Here is a 10,831-nt window from a genome sequence, read left to right as displayed (position 1 = left end):
AAGTACGGCAATTTTAACAGTTATTGTTATTGATTTGAATAAAGTTGCACTTTATAATTCGGTGCTTCTCATATTTGTGTTTTATAATTGAGGGCGCCATATGGTTTCAAAATACTCTATGGCATTCAAAGACAAATCAGTTTAAAACCAAAAATCTTGATGTCACAAAGAAACAGCACAGTAATTTGTACTGCAAAACAATATCTATTATTTAAACACTGAGCCAGTATATTAATATATTTTGCTTGATGCCAGCATACTATAGTAATACAATCTGTTGTGTCATGTAGATATCTTGTCCAACATGTAGCTGTACTAGCTGGACTAACTGGAGATCATGTCCACGAACCTGTGGTGTTGCAGCCAGTCGGCGAAGAACTCGGGTTTGCTCAAATAATTGTGACACACAGTCAGACCGTAAAAGCTGTCCTTTTGTAAGTACAAAAACATGTATATGTATGTTACATAGAATCAGTGCAGCAGTTTGAGGCTAGTATATCCACTAACTAAACTAGTTTATAAACCAACTTAAAATGTCAAGAAAAGTATGCTACAAAATCAGTGTGATAGTTTGAGGCTAGCAGTTTTGTTACTAATTAAATCAGTTTAAACCAGTTTAAAAAGTACTTGATACAGTATGCTACAAAAACTAGTGCAGGAGTTTGAGGCTAATAGAGTCCTTCTACTAACTACACCTGTTTAAACTAGTTAAAAACAGTTTAAAAGTCAAGAATAATGTATGCTATGAAGAAACAGTGCGGTAGTTTGAGGCTAATATAGTTTATCTACTAGCTAAATACTGGAGTATGCTAGTGTTTAGCTACAATGACTGAGTTTACTAAGACATACTCTGACCAGAGAAACCTTTGTACATTGTTTTGGTAAAGCCTGTCTGTCAATATACCTTTCTCAATATTACTTTTCACTGGTAACACATTCTGCTGTGGCATGCTATACAGAGAAATTGTGATCCAACACCAGCTGTTTGGAATGGTTGGAGTGCCTGGACTCCTTGTCAAGTGTCATGCGGAGGCTCTACACAAACACGGACAAGGACATGCAGCAACATAAGAGACATTTTCGATTGCCCCGGTTCATTTACGGAGTCACAGACCTGCGGAGAGGTAGCTATTGCGCTTTAGATAAGCATCTTCGAATACTTGTTTCTCTACCAGAGTTGCTTGATATCATTTACTAGCAAATGACCTACACTATTGGTTGCTATAACAACAAATTACCACAAGTTAAGAGTAGGTATGTGAGTTTATAGTAAAATTAAGAGCAGTGTTTAGGCCCTGCATCTATTTACTAACACTTGCAGTAAAGTTATATGGGTTCTCTCTTACTCCTCTTGGTTAGACATCTAATAGTGACACATTTACTAAATGGATTAAATATATGATACATGTAATATTGACATGTCTAGTAAATGGATTAGCATAGTCAAGTTGGCAGACACCGAATGTCAACTTTTAAAAAAAAGCTCGGCACAAACACTACGCTCACTATCTAAACTATTTAAACCAGCGTTTCACTATTCTGTTTCATCACCAAACCCCCTACGACTAATGAGGGCAACTCTGCACCCTTTTTTTGTTAAAACAAAAAAGGCTGAATACATAATGAAAGACAGACATATTCCGAATATTTGAAAATAATAAGTTATTTGAAGGTCATTCTAAGAAGAGTCTAATGTTTTCACACAGCAACACATAAAAACAACTCTTTTTATGATTTTGTGATATTTTGTGATATTATATGGGAGTATTTCGCCCATTTATTGAAATGTGTTTGTTGAGCATGATGCTGTTAGCGATGTACATGTAGAGAGGTTTTAAACAAAATAATTTCCAGAGACCACATTTTTTTCATGCGCAGTATTTTCTGGGTTGATAAATCATTTCTCTTCAAACAAACAGGTTCTAAATCAATATGTTAGTTACATAAAAAATGGGCATTAGATGGCATTACTTAATTTATTCAACTGTAGCAAACAAGACGGCATGAATTTTACGTCTGCTTGAGCTTCAGAAAGACCAAGCAGACAAATCCACTTTGTGAGCTGTTTTACATAAAAAAGTATTGTAGAACTTTCAGATCATGTTATATAAAAAACATTGGTTTAGTAGAGAATTGTAGTCTATGTAGTTTTTTCGGCATAAGCACCAGACAATCAAATAAACTGGTGTACATATGTATGCTATGGTAATCTCCAATTTGTTAGCAATTCTTCAGACAATTTGAATGTTTCATGGTTCGTTATATTGATCTTTGTATTTTTATGTCACAGACTCCGCTGTTGAGAAAAAGCATAATGTATATTGTCTGTAATTATGGACTCTAAACCTAATGTAAGTGAATAGAAAAAAGGAAAATGTTGTCAATATAAACCAGCAATATTACAGTTACTGCACTGCCATTAAATTAAGTATTTAAGCTTACTTTCTTTTCCTTTGGGATGGCCAAAAGGGGTAGTTTGGGTAAATCTTAAAACTGGTTAGGCACTTTACATGTATTTTACAATTGATATAACACAAAATCTCTATAATAAAAACATTCTTAGAACAGATCATCTACATGTACATTGCAGCAGCGACTACTGCATTGCACTTTGTGTTTGCATGTCACTTATCGTGTTTATACTGGTTATCAGGAGCCATGTCCTAATTGTGACTGCACTATCTGGAGTACATGGACTACCTGTAGTATTTCTTGTGGTACGTCTCAAAACAGACAAAGAAGCCGAAGCTGTATTGACTGTTTCTCCACTAGTACTCCTGTAACGGATACCAGCAGCTGTCCTGGAATACCTGTGAGTTCCTATTCATGCTTGCGGAGTTTTTATTTTACCACATTCACTGCTGGTTTAAGAATATGCTTACCCTATCCACCATAGGGTAAGTGAAATACTCACTATAGGGTAAGTGAAAATTTTAAACAAAAGCTTTGTAAGTTCTTTGACTATGGCAGACTAGTGCTCATAATAGCATTTGCCAAGTTCACTTGATCAAATTTACCTCTGGCACTGATGACATCATAAGCAGTTATTTCTGTAACTCAATTTAGTAAAAAGAAAGGGCAAGATTAACTGTTCTTCTTAACTAGCCTATTTAATACCAGAATATACTTACCCTAGGTTAAGTGAAAAACCTACTATAGAGTAAGTGAAATACCCATCATAAGGTATTTGAAATACCCACACTAGGGTAAGTGAAATACTTACTGCAGTGTCAATGAAATGCCTACCATAGAGTAAGTGGAAACACTAAACAATGGCTTTCTAAGTACTATAACCATGGCAGACTAACACCCATAACAAGCGTTTGCCAAATTCACTGAATCAAATGTTTCTTTTAGCACTGATGACATCATAAGCAGTTATTTATGCAAATCAATTTAGCAAAATGAAAGGACAAGAGTTCTTCTCAATTAGCCTATTTAATACTAAAAATAAAAGATAATCAGAACCTGTCAGCGAACTAAGGGGACATCTGTATTCCAATTTTATGTTTACTTTAACAGACAGTATGTCTGACTGCCGGAGTATGGGCAGAGTGGTTACAGTGGACACCATGTTCAGTAAGTTGTGGTGGTTCTATCCAATCCAGAACTCGGGTCTGCGCCACGCCGGATCAAGACTGTCCAGGATCAACACAAGAGAGTCGAGCTTGTGGTGAGGTAACTGAACAAAGGACTCTCTTGACCTTTTATAAGAAATCATTAAATTTTATTTCAACTTCAATGAAAAAATTTTCCCACGACCAAACAAGAGTAAAACGATTGATTGGGAGAATTATGATAAATGCACATGTGCACACAACTCCCGAAAAATTATCCGTTAACGGCCGTCACCAAACCCTTGCAACGAAATCCTATCAACAAATTTAACTATTTTTCAGTAAAGCCGTTTAAGTACAATAATAATACAAAACGCATATAAACCTATTTAAATATGTTACCAAGCCTTTGAAAGGTTGACGCAAATTTCTAAAACTAACCTATCTGATCGGATTATACATAAATAGACAGATTTATTAGGACGAAAATCGTCACAAAACGCTTGAAAAGCTTCGTTTAATTAAAGTTAAGACCGGAAATTGAAACGCCGAGCGACAGAGAATAGAACAATAAAGTCTTGCCACAAATCGCCACAAAACGCTTGAACAGCTTGGTTTATTACCTAATAGTTTCGATCGACCTACGAAACGCCAATAAAGCCGTGCGACAGATAGTAGAACTGTTTACTGTGTACTGTTTGAGGCGTAGACCGATTTACAGGTATGAAAATGTGGCACACGGTTATCAGCCTACGTTTTTGTCCAATTACCGAAGGTTATTCAAATTATCTAGAACATCAGCCAGATTTCTTTACATCTTATCTACAAGGTAGGGCGTTACTACAACGCCCTTCTATGACAAGAATATTTCTATATTTCACTCCAGTTTGCATAAAACTTCCAGACGCGTAAACGCCAACGCTTACTCTCTGTTACATATTGCTGTCAAAACCATTCTACATTCATCACAGCACAACCAACTTCCAAACTGTATATTACACATCAGTTTGTCGTTTAACTTTTAATATTGCATTTCAGAGATATAATAAACATATTTTTTATTGTTGTTGTTAGTTAAATTACGTACAGTAGGTTAGGTCTACAGCTTGATTTAATATTTATTTTATTATTGTAAAACATAAGTTTGAGATAGTTAAATATTTATTTTATTAATATTTATTTCTGTTACATATCGTTGTCAAAACTGTTCTGCATTTAACACAACCAACTTTCAAACTGTATATTACAATATATTTTACTTGTAATATTGCATTTCAGAGCTATAATAAACATATTTCATTATTGCTGTTGTTAGTTAAATTACGTACAGTGGTTTAGGTCTACAGCTTGAATTAATATTTATTTACACCATCAACCAACTTTCAAATTGTGTATTACCCGACAGCTTGCCATTTTACTTTTAATATTGCATTTCAATATAATAAGAGATTTAATAAACATATTTCATTATTGCTGTTGTTAGTTAAATTACGTACAGTAGGTTAGGTCTACAGCTTGAATTAATATTTGTTTTAATATTGTAAAACATAAGTTGGAGATAGTTAAATATTTATTTTATTAATATTTATTTCTATTACATATCGCTGTCAAAACCGTTCTACATTCAACACAACAAACTTTCAAACTGTATATTACAATATATTTTACTTTTAATATTGCATTTCAGAGATATAATAAACATATTTAATTATTGCTGTTGTTAGTTTAATAACTTACAGTAGTTTAGGTCTACAGCTTGAATTAATATTTATTTTAACCAACAACCAACTTTCAAATTGTATATTACACGGCAGCTTGCCATTTACTTTTAATATTGCATTTCAATATAATAAGAGATACAATAAACATATTTCATTATTGTTGTTGTTATTTAAATTACTTACAGTAGTTTAGGTCTACAGCTTGAATTAATATTTATTTTATTATAGTAAAATATAAGTTTGAGATAGTTAATTATTTATTTTATTAATATTTATTTTATTATAGTAAAATATAAGTTTGAGATAGTTAATTATTTATTTTATTAATATTTATTTCTGTTACATATCGCTGTCAAAACCGTTCTACATTCAACACAACCAACTTTCAAACTGTATATTACAATATATGTTACTTTTAATATTGCATTTCAGAGATATAATAAATATATTTCATTATTGTTGTTGTTATTTAAATTACGTACAGTAGTTTAGGTCTACAGCTTGAATTAATCCCACGACCAAACAAGAGTGAAACGATTGATTGGGAGAACTATAATAAATGCACATGTGCACACAACTCCCGAAAAATTATCCGTTAACGGCCGTCACCAAACCCTTGCAACGAAATCCTATCAACAAATTTAACTATTTTTCAGTAAAGTCGTTTAAGTATAATAATGATACAAAACGCATATTAACCTATTTAAATATGTTACCAAGCCTTTGAAAGGTTACCGCAAATTCCTAAAACTAACCCATCTGATCGGATTCTACACAAATAGACAGATTTTTTTGGACGAAAGTCGCCTCAAAACGCTTAAAAAGCTTGGATTAATAAAAGTTAAGACCGGAAATTGAAACGTCGGGCGACAGAAATAGAACGATAAAGTCTTGCACGTTTCACGGAAAAAAACGTGCGCTTTTCACCAGTCTATAGCATTGTCGAATTGCCGAAGGTTTCGGCAACTAACATAGGAGTACAGAAATCGTTTCATTTTTGCCAATTTCAATTTTTTCATTTTCAATTTCATTTGCCGACATATTTGAATACTTTCGCATTCTAACTGCTGTCCAACGCAGTGTCAGTAAAGCAAATGACGATGATATTTTTTAGCAGTTCTTATGAAATTATTACAATAATTAAATATAGGTTTGGATGACTACCGAACAATGGCTACGTAGTACAGATTTTCTAAAAATCTTTATCGGTGCATTTTACTTCTAATATTGGCCGATATTACATTTCTCTTTTTGCAGGAGGAGAGATATAAACATAATCTTTACCTTTCATTATTGCTATTTGTTGTATATAATAACACCCACACCCAGTACATTACAGCTACCATTACAGTTATCCTATTTGACTGCTAATATTGCATTTTTCAACCATCGGTGCCCTTTCTTTTTTCCAATATCACTTTGGTCGTGGGCTGTATGACAGTGGAATTTCTAGTTGCTATAATAATAACCATGTTTGTTCTTTCATTTGGGCATTAAGAAAAAATATTGCACCTTACAAGAATCGAATCAAAACATTCAGCGGATGCATCGATGAAAAGCCTAGCACACTACCACCAAGTCATGCAGTTGGTGCGAAGCATTTTCTTCATTAGCATATTTTATCGCTTGCCAGGACATACAGATGACAGACCAACAAACCAACAACCACTTAAATTTATCTGAACGCATAGATTAGGGCACTAAAAAATTCTTCCTTTACATAAAAAATGGAATTTAGTGTTTATAAAAATTAGCAATTCTTGGAAACTATCTGTTTAAAACCTATTAACGAAAGGCTCTGCTTTGAAGGAAATAGTTTTAAACAGGCAATTTCAGATGACCTACTTCATAAAATGAGCAATTTTAATGTAATTATGTAGTCACAGCTATTTCCAGTCAATGTTTTGCAAAAACCACAAAACTTTCTGTCCATTTTCACAACTTGAAAAGCTTGATGAAACCTCGTAATTGGTCAAAATTACGCAAAAGTATTATTGGAACCTCAATATTTGCTGTTATGCGGTTAATCCAGTATATTTTTATGTTGCCAGTTAACAATTAAAATAACTAGAAATTCCACTGTCATACAGCCCATGACCAAAGTGATATTGGAAAAAAGAAAGGGTACCGATGGTTGAAAAATGCAATATTAGCAGTCAAATAGGATAACTGTAATGTTAGCTGTAATGTACTGGGTGTGGGTGTTATTATATACAACAAATAGCAATAATGAAAGGTAAAGATTATGTTTATATCTCTCCTCCTGCAAAAAGAGAAATGCAATATCGGCCAATATTAGAAGTAAAATGCACCGATAAAGATTTTTAGAAAATCTGTACTACGTAGCCATTGTTCTGTAGTCATCCAAACTTATAATTAATTATTGTAATAATCTCATAAGAACTGCTAAAAAATATCATCGTCATTTGCTTTACTGACACTGCGTTGGACATCAGTTAGAATGCGAAAGTATTCAAATATGTCGGCAAATGAAATTGAAAATGAAAAAATTGAAATCGGCAAAAATGAAACGATTTCTGTACTCCTATGTTAATTGCCGAAACCTTCGGCAATTCGACAATGCTATAGACTGGTGAAAAGCGCACGTTTTTTTTTCGTGAAACGCGCAAGACTTTATCGTTCTATTCTCTGTCGCCCGACGTTTCAATTTCCGGTCTTAACTTTTATTAATCCAAGCTTTTCAAGCGTTTTGAGGCAACTTTCGTCCAAAAAAATCTGTCTATTTGTGTAGAATCCGATCAGATGGGTTAGTTTTAGGAATTTGCGGTAACCTTTCAAAGGCCTGGTAACATATTTAAATAGGTTTATATGCGTATTGTATCATTATTATACTTAAACGACTTTACTGAAAAATAGTTAAATTTGTTGATAGGATTTCGTTGCAAGGGTTTGGTGACGGCCGTTAACGGATAATTTTCGGGAGTTGTGTGCACATGTGCATTTATCATAGTTCTCCCAATCAATCGTTTCACTCTTGTTTGGTCGTGGGATTAATTCAAGCTGTAGACCTAAACTACTGTACGTAATTTAAATAACAACAACAATAATGAAATATATTTATTATATCTCTGAAATGCAATATTAAAAGTAACATATATTGTAATATACAGTTTGAAAGTTGGTTGTGTTGAATGCAGAACAGTTTTGACAACGATATGTAACAGAAATAAATATTAATAAAATAAATATTTAACTATCTCAAACTTATGTTTTACAATAATAAAATAAATATTAATTCAAACTGTAGACCTAACCTACTGTACGTAATTTAACTAACAACAACAATAAAAAATATGTTTATTATATCTCTGAAATGCAATATTAAAAGTTAAACGACAAACTGATGTGTAATATACAGTTTGGAAGTTGGTTGTGCTGTGATGAATGTAGAATGGTTTTGACAGCAATATGTAACAGAGAGTAAGCGTTGGCGTTTACGCGTCTGGAAGTTTTATGCAATCTGGAGTGAAATATAGAAATATTCTTGTCATAGAAGGGCGTTGTAGTAACGCCCTACCTTGTAGATAAGATGTAAAGAAATCTGGCTGATGTTCTAGATAATTTGAATAACCTTCGGTAATTGGACAAAAACGTAGGCTGATAAACCGTGTGCCACATTTTCGTACCTGTAAATCGGTCTACGCCTCAAACAGTACACAGTAAACAGTTCTACTATCTGTCGCACGGGTTTATTGGCGCTTCGTAGGTCGATCGAAACTATTAGGTAATAAACCAAGCTGTTCAAGCGTTTTGTGGCGATTTGTGGCAAGACTTTATCGTTCTATTCTCTGTCGCTCGGCGTTTCAATTTCCGGTCTTAACTTTGATTAAACGAAGCTTTTCAAGCGTTTTGTGACGATTTTCGTCCTAATAAATCTGTCTATTTATGTATAATCCGATCAGATGGGTTAGTTTTAGGAATTTGCGTCAACCTTTCAAAGGCTTGGTAACATATTTAAATAGGTTTATATGCGTTTTGTATCATTATTATACTTAAACGACTTTACTGAAAAATAGTTAAATTTGTTGATAGGATTTCGTTGCAAGGGTTTGGTGACGGCCGTTAACGGATAATTTTTCGGGAGTTGTGTGCACATGTGCATTTATCATAATTCTCCCAATCAATCGTTTCACTCTTGTTTGGTCGTGGAAAAAAATTTAAACTAAATTCAAGTTGTTCGAATTCTTTGGGTAGAGAAACTTTGCTAATAGCAACTACTTTACCTACCACTACAAATAAGCTGTTTCGGATCTTGAACAAATGTGTGGCATTAAAAGTAAGAAATTTTTTTCAACAATTTGTTCAAGCTATGCCTCCTGCTTTTAATTATTTGAATTATGCTTTGGCAAAACACACAGAAATAAACAAACACCATAATTTAAAATTCAGAATGGTAAATGTTTGTTATTACCCACGCAACGCCAGGCATTCAGCTAGCTTAAGTTAATCAAATTCGTACAATTTATACATTCATATTCATGAATTCATACAAATTCATACATTACTCAAAAACCTTTGTATTACCCTTGCAACACTGGGTATTCAGCTAGTCAAGACATATGAGCAAGCTGATTAGTGCAACTCTATAAGCACTTCTTCAAAGTGGATAAGGACTTCACTAAATGTCAAATTTCGACTGAGGACGTCGTAAGCTATTGAAAGACGAATGGTGAAGAACAAATACAGCATAGACCTTTTCTACATTGAAATAATATGGTTCAATCTTATATTATAATTATCTGCCATGTCGAGTCACTATAACAACTTAGCATGGCAACTAGATGAAAAATATGTAAAAGAATGATGACCAAAATAAGCGCTTTAGTTCCATGTTCATACATTGGTTATTTGTCAGCGTTGTCATCGTAATTTTTAAGCCTGCGTTCTACCACAAAGTGCCGCCTTATGTCACTGCTTGAAGCTTTAATGGCGAGTGTTTTTTTTGTAGTTTATTGTTCTTTTATCCTTGAAATCATTACTAAGAAATAAAATTTCATGATTATATTGCTATAAATAAATGCGATTTTAAAATACTATCTGTTAACATTTACCCTGTGCTTTCTTCTTGAACATAAAAATTGGGTCGACCTTTAACATTTATGGGTGCCACCCTGATGTTTGGTTAACACCCAACATTTTTGTAGATTTTTGATATGATTCATGAACCCACTGGTCAGCTAAATGAGAAATTAGTCTAATTGCTCAACACGTGTTTTATGTATGCTTCTCTAGGGTGCCTGTCCAGATGTGCAGGCATTTAGTAGACGACAAAGAGGACGAAGTGGAGGCCAGCGTGGAGGAAGACAAAAGCAAGGCCAAAGAAGACAAAGGAGAGATCAAGGTAGAGAAAGGCAAGGTCGAGGAAGACAAACTAGAGATCAAAGAAAACAGGGAAGATCGAACAGACGAACTTTAGGTTAGGGCATATTGTAGTTGTTGCGCTAGTACCAGACCCAAAAGACAATGCGGAGACTGTATCAGGAACAAGTGCTAATGGGTTTTAGTCATTGGTTAATGTATTTAAATATTGTT

General features: G+C 33.7%; 1 long non-coding RNA gene across 1 annotated transcript; it reads left to right on the top strand.

Moving 5' to 3' along the window:
* Window positions 1-349: 349 nt before the first annotated feature.
* Window positions 350-10,586, top strand: LOC137405802 (uncharacterized). The gene is made up of 5 exons (XR_010979809.1): window positions 350-434; window positions 960-1,124; window positions 2,654-2,812; window positions 3,523-3,678; window positions 10,532-10,586. It is a non-coding gene; the product is annotated as an uncharacterized lncRNA (long non-coding RNA).
* Window positions 10,587-10,831: the final 245 nt, after the last annotated feature.

The sequence above is a fragment of the Watersipora subatra genome, chromosome 10 (genome assembly GCF_963576615.1).
Source record: "Watersipora subatra chromosome 10, tzWatSuba1.1, whole genome shotgun sequence".
Classification (NCBI taxonomy): Eukaryota; Metazoa; Bryozoa; class Gymnolaemata; order Cheilostomatida; family Watersiporidae; genus Watersipora; species Watersipora subatra.
Note: the sequence above shows the minus strand (reverse complement) of the source record. Positions and strands in the feature narration are given on the sequence as shown.